Below are 18,123 nucleotides of genomic sequence, written 5' to 3'. Positions count from 1 at the left end.
ACTGGGAGCCACAGCAAGGGTTCCCCCTCCATGCCTCCTGCTCCTCTGACCCGTATCCTCCAGGATTGACCCATTACTCCTGCTCTTTCCACACTTTCTCTAGGGATTGGCCCCATAGTCCCACTTAGTTCCATTTTAGAGATGCAGAGACTGAGGCCCACAGAGGAGACCCAGGTCACTAATTCCTCCCTAATGCCCTTCCCAGACAAGGGGTCCCCTGCCTGTTCCATCCTCTTCCTTGCCTTCCCGAGTCCCTCAAAAATACCTATTCTCTATAGAGCACCTGCTGCACACCTGCTATCAATCTGCATGCTCCTCGCTGCGTCTCTCAACCACTCTGTGAGGTCAGTGACTTATGAGGCTGAGGGGGGATGGGAACTTCCTTTCCAAGCCCCAGGTCCTGTGCAGCACAGTGGACTGGAACCCAGTTTCCCCCAACTCCAAAGCCAGCACTTTGCCCCTGTCCTTCACACCGGCTCAAATCCCTTCCTTCTCAGCCCCATCCACGTTCACTGCCACCTGTGGTGCCGTTCAGGATCCAGATGACACAGCCACTGAACTGTTCCCCTCCTCACCAGCCCTAACTAATCTTTAATTCAGACCCATGAAGCCAGCCCTTCAGCTCCCACTGCCAGCCCCAGAAATGAGGATGAATGCGACTGTCAGCAGCTTCCTGCCTCTTTGTTTTTTAATTTACTTAGAGTTGGGCAGCAGAGATAGCAGGAGAGGAAGCAGATGGCTCAGCGTGACAGATGGGATCTTAGCCAGTGACACAAGGACAAGGTGAGAGAAAGCGTGTTCAAGAGAAAATGCAGGCTCTGTGTGTGCGCACGGCGCCTGTGCCAGGACGTCTACACTCTGGCCAGCTCGCCAGGCCCCAGGACGCTGGGCTGGAGACTCTCAGGACGGGGGCTCCAGTTTGCCAGTGCCCCGTCACTGTGCACAGGGAGGACACAGGCCCACCCAGAGAGGGACTGCAGCCTGCCCAGTGTCACCCTGTCAGCCACTTGAAGGACACCTGATTCCACGCAGCCCTAGCCGCACTCTGTTGTCAGCGTGGTGGGTGATGCCTGTGGACTGGCTCCTGGGGACTGTCCCACCCTCGCCAGATGTTTTTGCAGAATTCTACCTCCAGCCTTGGCTTGCCTGTGCTACAGACTCTCAAGGTAGGCTTTCAAAGGAGTGTCTCATGCCTAAACATCTGAGGTCTCTAGCACATGAGTGACAGCACCAGGACCCCCACCCAGGACTGGGGGTTTGGACAGGGCCGTTCCCATTCCACTTCTGCCCCGAACCCTCCCAGAAGAAGGATGTGTGGGAGAAAGTCTAACTGGTGGCAGAGCTTTTGGATTTCTCTTCGTGCCCCACCGGGTGACGTCAGGGAGGGAGTCTAGTACTGTTTACATGGGCAGCTGGGTTCAAAGGGAAGAGAAGGTGGAGTTGAAAGACCCTTTTGTTCTCCTGGGTACAACTGGGAAGTTCAGGCAGACACGGGTGGCCTGCAGCAGAATTGGGAGCTGCAGAGCTCAGCATGACAGAGTGAAAATTTGGAGTTCCCAGGGCAATCAGGAAAAGGGGAGAAGAGAGGTGATGGGATGGGGAGAGGAAGCCTAGAGCCAGCTGAGGTGAAGTGCGAGTTTTGTTCTGTGCGGGAGAGGTGGGTTTGCTCTTGCAGAAATTGTGAAAACGAAGGGCTGCATTTTACATCTCATTCAAGTTTAGAAAAGAAATAACAGTGGTGAGATGAAAAGATGATCCAGAAATGAAACTAACTCAGAGGCTAAGGTAGTCATGGGAAAAGAAGTCTCCTCAAATTTACAGAAATTTTGGGGAGCACAGGATGTTCCTCAGATAAGGATTGGGGATTTAAGTCTATCTTATTTTAATATAAAGGGATGCATTTGGGATACAGTATTATGAAGGTCATTTTGTAGGAGAGAAGGAAAGGTAAAGATGGGGAAACTGCTTTCTTCATGAGCACCATACTCAAGAGAGGGGAGGATCCGAGGAGGAGCAAGTGTGGGGCCCAGGACGGGCCCGCATCCCAGCCCTTCCCGTCCAATCCATGTGCAAACCTCGCCGTAACCTTGGAACAGGGAGACTACCAATAATTCCCTTTTAGAAATGAAGAAAGGGGCTCAGAGAGGAGGATCAGGATTCAAACTCAGGTCTATCCAACCCTAAAAGTTAGCTGTTTCTTCTCCTGTAAAACCTGGTTCCACTTGGACATGCCAAGCTGAAGGTAGGGTAAGGTCTTTCTCCCCAATGACAACGGTTTTCCTCACCTGCCCCATATAAGCCCCAAGATATCCTTGTCATTTCTACAGACCTCGGGCTGGGCTCCTGGGGGTGAAACACAGGCACTGCTCATTCCGACAAGCAGCCTTCAGCTCCAGACGGTTGGGGGTGTGAGCATCTCCACCTTGATGTGCCCAGCCCCCCCATCACAGAGATGCCAAGGAGGAAGGCCACACTCCCAGGCTGAGAGAGGAGGAAAAAGGAGGGAAACAGAGATTCCCTCCAACCCTATGGACGCCTGGAGGATAAAGACTTCTGTATGTATTTGCTGAGGGTTCTACAGCCAGGCTCTGCAATCAGACCAGGGGAGTCAGAGATGACTAAGGCAGGAACCCCAATCTCCAGCTAAAATCTCTTCTCAGTCAGGATCTTGGCAGGAAATATAACTTCATCCCAGGAAGAGACCATTTGCAGAGGTCTGAGCAGGAAATATAACTTCATCCCAGGAAGAGACCATTTGCAGAGGTCTGAGCAGGAAGATGAGGCTAACCACAGCGGGAGCCATTCCACCCCTAGACCTGAAGGGCAAAGGGACCACAAGGTGTTCTGAGAGCCTTGCAAGAGCTGAAGCTGCAGAGGAGTGGCTGCCTGGCTCACAGCAGTCACAGAGGGACCCTGACCCTGCCAGGAACATGATGCCAGTGCGGGGCGGGGGGGGGGGGTGTTGGGGGGGCAGGGATAGGAAAGAAATACCTGACCTCTCCCCCTCCCACCCTTCAATCTCCTGTGCTGCCTCCATGGACAGAACCTAATGTGACTCCCAAGGAGGGCAAAGGAGATAGTGCAATCTGTGGTGTCAGCCCCTGAGCCACAGAGCAGGGCAGAGAAAGTCAGAGAGTGAAATGGAAACACATTACAATGGAGAAGAGCCAGCCAACCCTGGAATGTGACCATCCAATGTCCCCAGCAAACCCCTCCTGACCATGGCTTAACAAATCCACTGTTGTTCTGAGGTTACATGTTGGAATGAGAATCCCATAGTTAGGAACAGGCAGATTTGCTTCCCTGCTTCCACCCTTTTATGAAGTTGTTGACTTTCACATTGATCATGAGCTCCTCAGACCCACTTGTCTCAGATCACAGATGTGAGGATCATATATGTACCAGTAGTTCAGACTGGAGATGAGGCCATGTTCTCCATCCCTTCCAGCTCAGGGAGGGTGGTTCAGGGGGCTCCTCCTGGGTAGCAGCAGAGAGTCTAGATCAGTGGTTCTCAACCTTTTCAATGCCTCAACCCTTTAATACAGTTCCTCATGTTGTGGTGACCCCCAACCATAAAATTATTTTCGTTGCTACTTCATAACTGTAATTTTGCTACTGTTATGAATAGTAATGTAAATAAAAAACACAGATATTTACATTACGATTCCTAACAGTAGCAAAATTACAGTTATGAAGTAGCAACAAAAATAATTTTATGGTTGGGGGTCACCACAACATGAGGAACTGTATTAAAGGGTCACGGCATTAGAAAGGTTGAGAACCACTGGACTAGACCCTCCCTTCAGACAGGGAGATGTGCTTCCTTCAACAGTGGTCCTGAGGACTCAAAGTACACAGTCAGCATGAGAGCCAACTTCATAGATTTTCATTGCACCCTGAAAATTAAACACAGACCTTTGCCCTCCTGGCTGAATGTTCTCCTCTCCTTGAGTCCTGCTCTAATCTGGGACTAGCCACTAGAATTCAAAATCATTCTTGGAGAGACAAACTATTTCGGAACCTCTGTGTCACTGGAGGAGGCACAGATGGTCCTGGAAGCAATGTTCCTGGTGACTTTGAGAGAAGAGGGATGCACATGAAAGTGAGACCTGTCACCCTCCATGAGATCATGATGCCAAGATTTGTTGGATTTCAATAGATTAGCAAACCACATCGTTAAAGTCAGCCAGAGCTTGTCTGTACTCAGCATGGATTCGGCAAACCCAATATTATTGCAATTTTGATATCCTACAATTTGCAGGTTCCATTCTCCTGGTCAATAATTACCGACACCTGCTCTCCCCCAAATTCTTTATAGCCTTCACGGCCTATCTTATCATTCATTCATTTATTCAACCGATATTTTTGAAACCTGCTTTTTTGCTCGGCACTGGAGCTAGAGTGGTGCTAAAGATACACTTGACCCCTGCCCTAGGAGGTTTTCCTCAACCTGCAGTCTCTTCCATCTTTGACCTCTCTCTGACCACCCAATCTAATGATCCTACCACATCTGACCTTCAATGACCATCTCTCTCCAGCCTGTGCTGAATCCTCCCCATCAAAACACAAGCTCCTGCAAGGCTGAGCCTGTGTCTTCCTCTGCATTAACTGGGGCAGCACCAACACACGGGAGATCCAAATCCAACAACTAACTTTCTAACAGATGAGGCCAATTGCTGGACCTCAGCCTCTTCATCTGTATAACGAGGGACATTATCTCAGGGTTTCCGGAGGCGGATTTTCTGAGTTTCTGCCTGTGAAAACACTTTGCAAACCGTATACCGCTAAGCATCAGTAGGGAATATGTCTCTATTCACCACCACCACCCCCACTCAGAGCAGATAACTGAAAAGGAACTGTGTCCAGCTATTCTGCAGACCAGGGGTTGTCGTGTGTTCCTGGGTGACTCTGAGCCAAATAGGAGACACAAAGCAAGTGCCGAAGAATCTGCCACCGCCACCATTGCCACCAACTCATCCCTCCCTGCAATTAAAAGGTGGGTCAATTACCAGGGGCTCATTTATAATCATTACAGTTGTCTGAGTTTTCTCTGCTGATTGCTCGAGTTAAGAAGCCCCTAATCAGTGGAAGGGGCGTGGGCGCCTGAGAGCGCCTTTTGTCTGCCACCCCCATCCAGTCCCACCTCCCATCCAAAGTGGGGGAAAGGGTGGCAGGAATGGGTACCTGTGCCTTCAGCCCTCGGGATCCAGAGGATTATTGGAACCTCAGAGGTTTCTCTGGGCTGGCCTCTGATGGAGGAGCTTGGGAGGTAATCCCATTATGGAAAGGGACCGATGGACATTTTCATTATGTTGATGCATCCCGTCCATATTTCAGGCAGGTTTTCTCACTCTTTTGACACGAAAACAGACAGGTGGAGTCGTTGTGATTTGGGCTGCCTAGTTCCTTCCCCGGGGAGGCTGCTTTCTCTGGCTTGCATGATAATTGAATTTCACGGATGGAATCTTCCACATACTTCTCAATTAGGGATATGTACAGGCAGCAAGATTTTTCAGGTGTTGATCTATGATTGTCACTCTTATTTTACCTTTAAATTAATCTTCTTAATTTCTGCCAGCTCCAAATCCGGCTTTTGCTAAATAGCATTGTTCTGACTTAAATGGTCTAATCTGTTTGTCGTAAACTGGGTACAGCTGAAAATCATGTATGCAGGAGCCTTCCTCATTAATCACAGCTGACAAGAAGTCAGAAATCAAGAAGCAAAATTGTCTCTGAAAGCAAAGTGGGGAAAGACTGGGAAAAGCAGCCAACTAGGTGTGATGGCCTCGCTGGGAGGGCCAGTGCTGTGTTGCCCTGGGTGAGTTCCAGCCCTCTCTGGGCTTCAGTTTCAGGGGGTGGCTTGGGGGGGGTAGAGGAGGGGGCAACGGGGGGGAGGGGCATTCAGATCAGTTGAGTCCTCAGGGACCTTTTTAGCTTAATAATCTTGAGGCTATACATGACCTCTCAGAAAACGCCACAAAAAAGGGTTCTCGGTATTTAAATGCACAGCTGTTGTTGACTCTAGGGAACACGAAGACAACCTACAGTCTCAATACTTTACCAGAGCATTTTCCAAAATGAGGAGTGTAAGAGGACTTCAGGTAGCAACGGAACACAGAATTCAGTAGCTCAGGAAAGCTACGCCCCCTTTCAAGTCTCCATCTCAGAGCAGCTCAAGGACGAGGTCTGGCGCAGCAGCACATCTTAAATGTTATCTAGCGGGGGCTCCCAGGTTAACAGAGAAGGAGCAGCCTCAGGCTCAGCTCCTTTGTCAGGCAACAGATCCAGTCAGAATCCAACACCTGTTTGGTGGTGGTGTGTGTGATTTCTTTGTTCTTCTCCACATAGGACAGAGACTGTTTTATGATATATTTATTAAGGAACTGATTTTAAAGACTATTACGTTAACACAGAAGCTATATGGCTATGGCAAAAATTTAAAGTAGCATGTAAATATTTGTTTTTGCAGTCTCTGAAAAAAAAAATTTAGTGCCTCAGAAGGCCAGGCACCTGGGAGAGTAACCCCTTTAGGTCCTTTAACCTCCCTCCCAACCCTCCACTCCCATATCCGGCCCATTCTCCCACCCCCTGAAGCCACCCCCCCCCCCCCCGCCTCGCCCCCATCCTGGTGCTGACCACAGGAACCAGCTCTCTCATAGCCCTTGGATCCCTGGTTGTCACCATTCTGCCCAGTTGGGTGATTAACTGTCCTGAGGGGGTTTCCCAGATTGCTCAGTTTTAAAACCTGGACAATCCCAGGCAAACGGAGACAAGCTGGTCCTCCTAAAGTAAGTTAGCCCAGTCCCGAAGCAATGCCACCCCCACCTGCACCACCTCCACCCCAGTGGCTGCAGCTGCAGGTAAAACGATGTCCCTTCCCCCACCCCACAGGCTGGCACCCTTCCAAATTCTGGTCTCTGCTTAGCAGGCCTGTCAGTCTTTTATAACCCTCCCCCAATCCCCTCAAGAGTGATTTCACACTTCTCCAGCCCTCCCCAACACACACCCCTACACCTCCCCTCCTCCCTCCACAGATGAATGTGCTCCACCAAGAGCCTGGAATTCCCTCCCTCCCTGCCTGACCACTTCTAGCATCCTGCTGTACCTACAGGCATGCAGTCATTTCCCCTCGCTCTGTCCTTCTGACCTGGCTCTCTCCTGTATCCGAAGTCACTCCCATCCTATTGGCACCTTCCCTTCCACATCATAACACTTGGTCTCCCAGCACCCCTGCACACCCTTCCCCATCCAGCTACCACCCTCCTGCTCCTCCTGTTCCCATCTTAATAGCTCTAAGGAGCTGTCTCCACTTCCCTTTCTCGTTTTTAGAGTCACTCACTCCTCCATCCTCGCACTTTGGCTTCTGCCTCCTCTAAAACAGTTCTCTCCACACCTCTGATGCCCTGCTAGTTGCCAGATCCAGTGGATATTCAGTGTCTTTTTTTTTTTTTAAGCGTTTTACAGATATCAGCTGATCTGAGCAAAACTATCCATGTGTTTTAAAGTAAAATAAAGACACATCAACCAAGTAAGATGGGCATTCTTTCCCCCCATTTTTATAACTGTGGAAACTGAAGAACAGAGAGGTTAAGTAACTTGCCCAAAGTCACACAGCTAGAAGAACGGAACAATGGCTTAGAAGTCTGTATTCCTCACACTCCCCAGTCTGCTACCTTCCCTGATGTCCATTCTCTTCCTCCTAATCTTTGTATCTCCAGCACCTGAGAGAGGGTGACAACTACAGAGTGCTCAACAAATGTTTGTGGGGTGAATTAACTGAATACCTATGGTACACTCAGGAAAGTCATAGTCTAGGGGAGGAAGATCAGACAGCAGCCACCAGTGTTTGGAATGATACGCAGGATGTGTTCAGAGGGCTCTGACAATGATGAGAAGTAATAACAGTAAGAGCCACAATGACAGTGTCACCATTTGTTGAATTCTAATAAACACCAAGAAATATATATATATATATACATATATATATATGGCTAATATGCTAAGTGTCCCTCCGACTGGTCACTATGACATGCACTGACCACCGGGGGGCAGACGCTCAACGCAGGAGCTGCCGTGGCACACAAAGGCCATTTACAGAGAAACAGCACTGCGGACCTGGTGCCCACAAAGCAATACTTGGCTTTCCCCAAGTGGGACACAGGCCCTGCCACCACCCTGGAGCAAACAGCCCACCAAATCGCAGCTGGCACTGCCGAGAACCCATGACGCAAAATGCGGCCCACAGCCCAGCCCAGCCCAAAATGGTCACTGTGGGTGCCAGGTAATGACGTCACGTAGCAACGCCCAGCTTCCTCTCCCTAGCAACTAGCCTACTTGGAGTTTCTTCACCCCAGGAACACAATTTGCTTTATAGCCAGGTGGAAACATTTTACACTTTAACCAAATGTCTGTGAAGCCTCATGCCTCATCTCATTTGATCCTCACAGAGTCCTGGAGTAGGTAGAGAGGAGTCTTGGTGGAATCCTATTTTCTTTTCATTAACCAGAAAATGGAGATTTAGAAAGCTTAGAAACTTGGCCCAATCATAAAGAAGAAATTGTGGACCTTGAAAATGACTTCAGGTTTTCTCACTGTGCAGAATATAGTCAAACACTACTGCAGTTAAATATTTTACCCTTTGTTCTCTCAGCATGATCTACAATAATAATCTGCTTCGTGTTGATATTTACTGCTTTGTTGTTGACAATTACCTGAAAAAGAAGTTGGAGTACTTCACTGGGCTGGAAAAAGTTTAGCTAAATCAGAAAACAGGTCTAAGCAAGTTTATTCTTAGTTTATATATATATATATTCAAGTTTATATATATATAAAAGGCTAAGTTAACTCACGCATGCGCGATATACAGTGTATAAAGCTCTTGCTGGCACCAATTGCACGTGTGTGTTTCGATCTGTCATTGTTGATTGTGAATTTGGTTGACACTTATATTAGAGAGAAAGGGCGAATAGAGATATTAAAATATTTCTTCTAATTAATTTCCTTTCAATGTGCACGAATTCGTGCACTGGGCCACTAGTATTAAATATTTTTATCTGTTATCTCATTAAGTCTTCAAGACAATCCTCCCAGATAAGTATTCTTTTTAAACTCACTTTACAGATCAGGAAATTAAAGTTCAAAGAGGTCCCCAGAGAAAGCCTCAGCAGGAGTACAGTGTATCTGGGAAGGCTTCCCAGAGGAGGTGCCACTTGGGCAGGGTTTTTAAGCACAAGTAGGAATTAGTCAACTACAGAAGAGCACAGGGTATTCTAGGGAAAGGGCACAGTGTCTGCAAAGGTAAAGAGCATGTACCTGCAGGGAACTACAGACAGCTGGAGGTCAAAAAATGAAATGAGGAGAAGAGGTAAAGCTTTCAAGGGAAGCATGAAGAGGAAAAGGGGAGCCTCATAGGCCACAGGAAAGAATTTCAAGGTCATGGGGCTGTCACTCTCAACCTGTGGTGTGCATCAGAATTACAAAACCGTGATCAAAAGTCTCCTCCACACAGTCTGAATCAGCAGACCTAGGACAGGGCTCAGGAATTTTTTTTGTGTGTATGTATATGTGTGTGTAGGGGGGTGCCAACAACTTTATAAAATGTAATTGACATATAATAAACTGTACATATTTAAAGTATACAATTTGATAAGGCTTGACATAGGTATATACCCATGAAACCATAATCACAATTGGGGTTATGGATTGGGAAATATCTCCTTTCCCCTGTTCCTTAAAACTTTGTGGAAGAATTTGAGTTGACTTGGTATTATGTCTTTCTTAAATGTTTTGTAGAAACTCATAAGTGTGGGAAAGTTTTTGTAACTTATAAGTTCAATTTCTTTAATAGATAAAGGGTTATTCAAGTTAACATTTATCTTTGAGTAAGCTTTAGTAATAGGTGTCCTTCAAGGAATTTGCCCAACTCAGCTAAATTGTTAAATTTATTGCCATACAGGTGTTCATAATAGTCTCTTCTTATCCTTTCTTTATCTGGAGAAGGTGTAGTGATAGCACCTCTTTTTTTCCCTGATGTTGGAAATTTATATCTTCTCTCTTTTTTCCCTGGTCAGTCAAACTGGAGATTTATCATTCTTACTGATCTTCTCAAAACCAGCTTTTGTTTCCATTGATTCTCTCTACTGTTTTTCGATATTCTATTTCATTGGTTTTCACTTTGATCTTTATTATTTCCTTTCTTCACCTTATTTGGGTTTTATTTTCTCTCCCCTTTCTAGTTTCTTAAGGTGGGAGCTGAGGTCATTGATTTGAGACTTCTTTCTTCTAATACACCCACTTAGTGCTATAAACTTCCTCATAAGTAACTGCATTGGCAGCGTCCTGCAAGTTCTGATGTTGTCTTTCAGTTCATTCTGTTCAAAATATCTTCTCATTTCATTTTTCACTTTTTTCAACCCATGGGTTACTTAGAAGTAAACTGTTATTTAGTTCCTAAACATTTGCAGATTTTACAGAGATTTTTCTGTTATTGATTTATAATTTAATTCCAGTGTGGTCTGAGAAAATACTTGTATGAAGTGAATTGTTTTAAATGTATTGTTTTAAATTTATTGAGGCCCCAAATACAGTCTGTCTGAGTAAGTGTGCCGTATGCACTTGATACAAACGTGTATTTGCTGTTGTTAGGAAGAGTGTTCAATACATGCCAGTTGGGTCAAGTTGCTTGATAGTATTGTCTAGTATTCTATAGTCTCACTGATTTCCCATCTAGTCATTCTATCAATTTTCAATTAAATGGACAGGAGTTCTTGTCCTGATGGGGTGGTAAATATTAAATAATCTCACAAATACCAGTAAATCTATAATTATCAATGGTGATTTGTGTCAGACATTTGCTCTGGCAGAAATTGGAAAACAGGACTAAACAGCAAAGAATCACAGGAAGTCCTATATGCGTGCTGGCTTCTTTTATATTAGTAACATTCTTCCTATTATTATTTGTTCTATTATTTATCCATTTCACATTTCCTGAGCATCACTTTGGACTGTGCAAGGAGGCAAAGCTTCAAGAGATGGTCTTTGTCCACCAAGTGGACAGACCGTCGTCCAATGCCACGTGGGAAGTGCTGTAATTAGAAACCAGTCTGCCCGGGAAGCGGTATGGGAGATCCTGGGCTGGGAGTGGAGATAGGGTGCTTCCTGGAGGCACTGGCAGTGCCTTGGAACTGCAAGGGCTGATAGGAAGAGATTCAAAGGATTAAACGCTAGCAAAACCACTTTGTTGATTCCCCTCATTCTCTGGTGCAGACCTCCAGGAAACCTGACAAAGGTGAGGTGTCCCCTCCTCTCTCCAACCCCTTCTCCACCTCTCGACCCCTCCCCGCCCCCACCCTGGCCCCTTGCACACTTGGTGGTGGAGGGTTTTGCTCAGCTGGGCCCCTTAGCCAATTAACACTCTTTGCATCTGAAAAGCTCAATCAGCTCCTTGGAGGTGTTAGAGATCAGAATAATTAAGGTCTCTTTCTAATGCAAATCTAAACCAGAAATTGAATGTTTGTCTCCTTGGAAAATTAGGGTCCCGAGTTTTACAAGGAGGCAGTGAAATTCAGAATGGGGAGGTGATGGCTTCAAGAACTAGAGGCCAATTTGTTTGGACGCTCTCCAGAAATATTTGATTCAATTAAATAAAAACTGACTCCCCAGGGCAGCAGAAGTAATATTTTTAAAGTGCCAATCGCATCCCCTCTCTCCCCTGGTCCCCGATGCACTTGCAATAAAACCCAAATCCCTTACCGTAGTCTCAAGGCCCAACATCATCTGGCCCCTGCCTCCCCCACACACCTACATCTCAGGCCCCTTTAAAAAGTGCTTGTCACACATTGCAATTATTTTATTTATAGGCTGGCTTCCCCCACATCATTAAGTAAATACATCCACGATACTGCTCACCCTGGAGCACAATATATAAAGTTGTCCGAGTGAAAAACGGCTTGGTCACAAATTAGCACTTGCGACTTGGAATATGCCCCAGAGCCATTCAGAATAGGGCTCATACTGAAAACTGCCACTGTTCTCCCCTCTACACCATCGCCCCTTCTCTGCCCCCATGTGCCGGCGGTAAGGCAGGAGCAGCCAGCTCCGACCTCTGGTCGTTTCACAGAGGTCAGCCTTCTGGAGAACTAACTGCTCTCGCTTAGAGGTGCCCCTCGGCTCCTGAGCACTCTTCACAAATGGCTTTCTAAAGTCAGACACAAACATAACCTCCAAATGCAAAGAAAATTCCCCCAGCCATGGGAACAAACGGACAGAAACAACCTTTTATTTAACTAAGTTGTGGCTCTTCATTTTCCTATCTCCCCACTGGGAATGCATGCTCTGCCCTGGGAAGGTGGACCCAGGTCTATCTCTGTCACCACCTATCCGAAGCTCCCAGAACAGTGCCTGCCACTTGAGGGATATTCCAGAAACATGAATATTTTGACTAAATGTGTTTTCTGAAACTGCGGTGTATGGGCTTGGTGCCAGCACCATGGGCACAGAGGTGGCTAAACCCAGACTCAGCCCCGGAAGAGCTCATAGCCCAGCAGGGAGACCCAAAGGACCAAGGAATTATATGTTCACTAAGCACTTGAGTGCCCCCTACAGTGGAGTCAGGCCACAAGTGCAAGGACAGGACATGAATTCCATCATGTGAGTTTGGGGGATGGTTTGGGGGGTGGGGAGAAAGGAAGCAAGAAATTATTGCCTTCCCATTGTTGGCAATTTCCTGAGCTAGGAGAGATCCTAGCACCTCATTTATTCACCAAGCGTTGCTGGAGCCAGGCATTGCTCTGGGCACTGAGAATACATTGACAAATTAAGGCTGTCCTTTGTCGTTAAGTAAATCAGTCTGATAGACGGCAAAGATGGGCAAAAATAAAATAAAAAGAACACATATCATACTACCATGTCACATGGTCAAAACAGACATAAATGTGAGTCCAGGCCTCTCACAGAAGTGAGCATGATTTACCACAACGGGAAAGGGGAGTACAGTGAGACTTCTTGGAAAAGACGGTGCCTGAGTTGGGTTTTTGACAGACAAATAGGAGTTTTCCAGGCAAAAGAGAGGAGAATGACATTCCAGGCCAAAGGCATGCCAGGTGCAGCGGCACAGGAATGTGAACCAGCATGATGCGTTTGAAAAACTGCATTTGGGGTCACTGTCAAAGCATAAAGTGCTAAGGTTGAGATCTGGAGGAAATGAGACAGGAGAAGTAGCAGGGCCCAGATGCTGGAAGGTTTTGCCTGGACTTTATGCCTCAGGCTACAGGGGACCAGTGCTGGGGTTTAAGTACAACAATCATGAATCAGCTTTTGATTTGCAATAAAACACCCCAAATCTCAGTGGCTTAAAACAACAATCAGTGTTTTTTACTTACGCATCTAGGGTCAGCTGGATGTTGGCTGGTTTGGGCTGAGGTGATCTGGCTCTTATCCATGAGTCTCATCTTCCTTCTGGTAGCGCCAGGCCAGCCTGGGCATGTCTTGCTCATGGCAGAGGCCCAAGCGTGCAAAAGGAGACATGCAAAGTGTCTTGAGGCCTGTGCTCAGAACTGTCACATCATCACTTCCACCTTGTTCTGTGGACCACGTGAAGTCACATGGCCTAGTCCAGATTCAAGGGCGTGCACCTGCAAAGTCATAGGACAAAGGCCATGGGTATATAAGAAGAACAGAAGAACTGGGTCCAGCAACGCACTCTAGCACAAGCGCTGTGATCAGATCTCTGCGTTAGGTCTCTCGCAACAATGTGGAGGGTGGATTAGAGGGGATAAGGCAGGCTCAGAGATTCAGGCATGAGCTAAACGAATGCCCCAGGATCCCACAATTCACTCTTTCCTCTATTCCACGCACTGGGATTTAGCCAGATCAGGCAAAGGAGGGGCTTATCCTTTGTTCAATTCTAAGAGCTCAGTCTGAGCACTTTGGTCCTTGCAGTTGTGAATACGAGCCTTTGAAATAAGCAGATAAAGGCTAATATTCAATAAACTAGTGAACAAGGGTTTTCTTTAACTCTCTTGGAAAAGACATCTCTGAGACAAAAACAAAGCTGAGCTGCAATATTGGATAAGCCCCACTGATCACAAGAAAACCTAACATAGGTAATTGAGTATTGGCAAACGCAACAGAACCAAATAAAGCAAGTAATTAATAATTACTGTGCTCCTAGGTAATGGAACTACAAATCCAGGCTGTCTAGGTGTTTGTCCCAGGCATCAGATAAGAACAAAGTGTTTGTTAGTGGGTGAGTAACCCAGGTGTGAAATTCATTTTGTTAGACAAATCTGAAAATAGGCTTGAACCAAGGCAATGGGAAAGAACAGAATTCATCGAGGCTTGCTCATTGGGGCACACAGGGAATAAACTCCTGGCTCTGGTTTTTGTTTAAAAAGGGTGAATTGTGGTAGATTGTTTCCAAAACTGACCCCAGTTATTTCTCTTCCTGTATCTTCGTTGCTCTGTAGATGAGACGTTGTAGCTCTTCCCATCAAGATATGGAGTCTCTTTCCCGACCCCTAGAGACTGTGACCAGCTTTGACCATCACACTGTGGCAGAGATGACATTATGCTAGTTTCAGTTGTAAGCCTTAAGGGCCATTGCACCCTGCAATTTGCTCTCTTGGGACCATTGTTCCTGCCATATGAACAAGCCCACATGAAGCTACAGGAGATGAGTTGATGAATCGCCCCAGTTGTCCTGGCAGCAGCCCCAAATATGAAAAGTTCAGCCAAAATCAGCAAAGCCAACCTGCAGCTGACCACAAGAGCAAGAGGACTCCCAGCTGAGTCCAGAAAACCTGCTGGCCGAGCCCAACCTAAACAGCCAGCCTACAGAATCTCGAGGTTAATAAAGGGGTGTTATTTTAAGCCACTAAGTGTTAAAGTGATTTGTTACACAGAAGTAGATAACAGATATAGGAATATTCTACATCAAAACACCTGGAAACAAATTAGCACTTGGATAAAATAATGATATCACTGCTACCAATTACTGGGCACCTACTGTCTACTGGGAACTTTGTGTATCTGGAACTTTTCTGGGTACTTCATGTACCGCACCTGATCTCATCCTTGAAACTCTGCAAGGCAGAGTTATTTTCACCATTTTGCAAATGGAGCACATGAAGAAACTGAGGCTGCAGAGACAACTTGCCAAAGGTCACACAACTGTTGTATCGGATTACATACGATGTATAGCTATACATGTGTAGGATGTACATAGGATGAACATACTCCTAGGCAAGTAGGGCCTCTCAGAGGGAGACCTGGGCCTCTTTTGACTTTTGAGGTGCTTGTATACTAATAAATAAAGATATAAAGAAACAGTTACCCTAATTGTGATGTATTTCAATTCTTTACATTTATTAAGTGGCCACTTTCAATATCAAAGAAAAAGGCAAAGTAATAAAACTGCTCATCACAAGATCACAGCATTTATTTAAAAGCATACTAATTTATAGTGTACTAAAAGTGATGTGCTCAGTAATGGGATGCGAATGCTACTTTGTCAGCTGAGCATTTTCTGCTTTCATCAGTCAGTGTGCCCATGTGGTGGGACATATAACCTATATAACCTTTCATGAGGTCAGGCCCAGCCACAGGGCCTTCCTGGCCATCCCACACCCTGCCCCAGCCCCCAAGAGGGGCCTGTGCAGGGGCCAAAGGAATCCATTCTTAATGCTCAAGCAGCCCTCACTGAGAGATGAGCTCCCAAGGAGGGCTCTTACGGAAACTGAATTTCCTTCTCTCATCAGAGAATGAAGTCATCTTGATGAGGACACAAAGGACATCCCAGGTGCCCAGGGAGTTAAATTCCCAAATCTGACATTCTTCTTAGCCAGGGGAGAGCTGTGAGCTGGTCGCACAAGCAGGCTCAGTTCAACTCCCATCCCAGGGCTGAAAGGGACCCAGAGGTTCCACATATACCACCCCTCACCCCATCCTCTCTAGAGCCCTCTGACAGGACGCCCTCACACACCTCCAGAGGTGGGAGAGCACTACATCTCAAAGTTGCCAATTACATCTTCAGATGGTCTGCCTGCTACAAATTCTTCCTTTTGCTGAAAAGGAAATGCGCCTCCTCACAACTTCAATGAACTGGTCCTGCCTTTGGCCTGTGGAGAACTAACTTTCTGAGGACTTAGGAGGGGATGTTGAGGGGGAGAGGTGTCCAGTGATAGAAAAAGAAAAGGGAAGAGGGAAGGCGCTAAAACTGTCTTTCCCAATTTACGGCGAGGCGAGACCATCTCCTATCCCTGCTCATAATTCTTATTCATATCGGTCACACATCATCTTGCCCATTCTGCCATGGTAGATGCTGAGATCCTTGTAAACTTCAGCTCCTTCAGAAGACCCAAAACGCATTTTCTACGGGATCCTGTGCAGAGAGCTGGTTGCTATGGTAACAATTGGATGTAAATTTCCCAGAACCCCCAACTAGACTATTAATCAGAAAGATGAAGAAAGGGCCGGGCCATAAATAAATCAGTTAAGAAATCATCTCCTCCTGGAAGGACCAGGAGCAGGACCACCACCACCCCACCAAGGCGACAACTCACCCCTCCTTGTGAGCCTGTGAAGTGAGAGGAGGGGCAGCTGGAGTTCTGGGGGGACACTGCCTCACTCCCCTCTCCAACTGTTTGCCCCTCATCCTTGTGGGGTCCGGGAGGCCTGGCCATGGAAGCTGCACTGGGGAGTGGGGAGAAGGGCCAGGAACATCAAAGGCAAAAAATGTTGGACCCTGAAGACCGTGTTCGGGCAGGCCTGAAAGAAGTTCTCTGTGAAGTGTGGAGATGAGAGGGGCTTAGATTCTGCACTGATGGATGACAGAAGAATTGGAGTGATGGGGGCCGCATCTTAACTGGAGGTTGCGGGGTTTGGTTGGTTGGTTTTTCTCCTCGAGGATTTTATCTTGCTTTTTAAAATGTTTCTATTTGGCTATCTTAATGAGTGCTGTGAGAAGGCTTGCTAAGCCTCCCCAAGGGAAGTAGACCCACCAGGAAACTGGTGGGTCCTCCCACCAGCCGTTGCTGCTGGGGGGAAATGAGGTATTTGCTCTGATGATAGAAACCGGTCCTGGAAGGAAAGGAACAAAGGCTACTCCTGCCCTTCCCCCTCACCCCCCCAACACACACACAGAACCCTGGAAAGGGACGTCCATGCGACTAAGAAGGGCTATCAGGCCTCAAGATGGGGAGGGGGGCATTGAAGATGAGTGTGGTGGGCTCCACTGTGGACTGGACTGTGTCCCCTGATGACCAGGCCAGGGGGTGCTTAGTCGGGCAGGGCCAGGGCCAGAGGGTAAGGGAGAGGTGCCCCAGAGAGGCCCAGCCCTGGCTCCACTGAGACTCATCCTGGGATCTTGGGCAAAGCTCTTTCTATGTCTGGGCCTCAGTTTCCCAAACTGTACATGGACGGGGCTGGGCCAACTGAGGTCAAAGTCACCACGTAACAAGCAGTAATGGGCCTTGGTGCAAGTCTAACACAGGACTCCCCTCCACCCCTAGTTTCCCTGATGGGAAAGGTGAACTTCATCACGGGAGATATTTCACCAGAGCAGAGACTGTGAGGCCTCCAGGACTCCAACACAGGGGCCCCTAGTGGCCTCTTTGATGCTCTCTGGCTCTAAAATGTAAATCTCTCAAGTGTGAAAAGAAGAAGGGGAAGCAAAGAGAGTAAGAGGGGGCTTTCCAGCCCAGAAGCAGGAGGCAGAGGTTGGATAAAATCACAATGAGAGAATCCCGAGGCTCTCTCCCACACAGAGTAAGTCCTCACCCCAGGAAAGAGCACTGGCCACACCAGCCTCTTTGCCTCCAGCCTCCAGCTGGGACGCCTTGCAGGAGCCCTGAGACCTGAGAGGGGGAGGACCTACGCCAGGCCTCCCGGTGAGCAGGTGGGAGAGGCAGGAGCACCAGGCCTCCTGCCCCACACCTATGCAGTCTCCACTCCTCCATGGCCAAGCATTCTGTCTTGCTTAGGCTCTGCTATCATTCACACACTTTCTGCCATGAAAATGGCAAGGAGAGATCCTGTAAGGATTGGCAATTTTTCACCACGGGGGCACTGAGGCTTCCCTGTTCCCGGAGGAGGGAAATGAAGGGTTGATTAAGTACTTAAAACATC

Source organism: Plecotus auritus (assembly GCF_963455305.1).
Source record: "Plecotus auritus genome assembly, chromosome: 5".
NCBI lineage: Eukaryota > Metazoa > Chordata > Mammalia > Chiroptera > Vespertilionidae > Plecotus > Plecotus auritus.
This window is presented reverse-complemented; position numbering follows the sequence as displayed.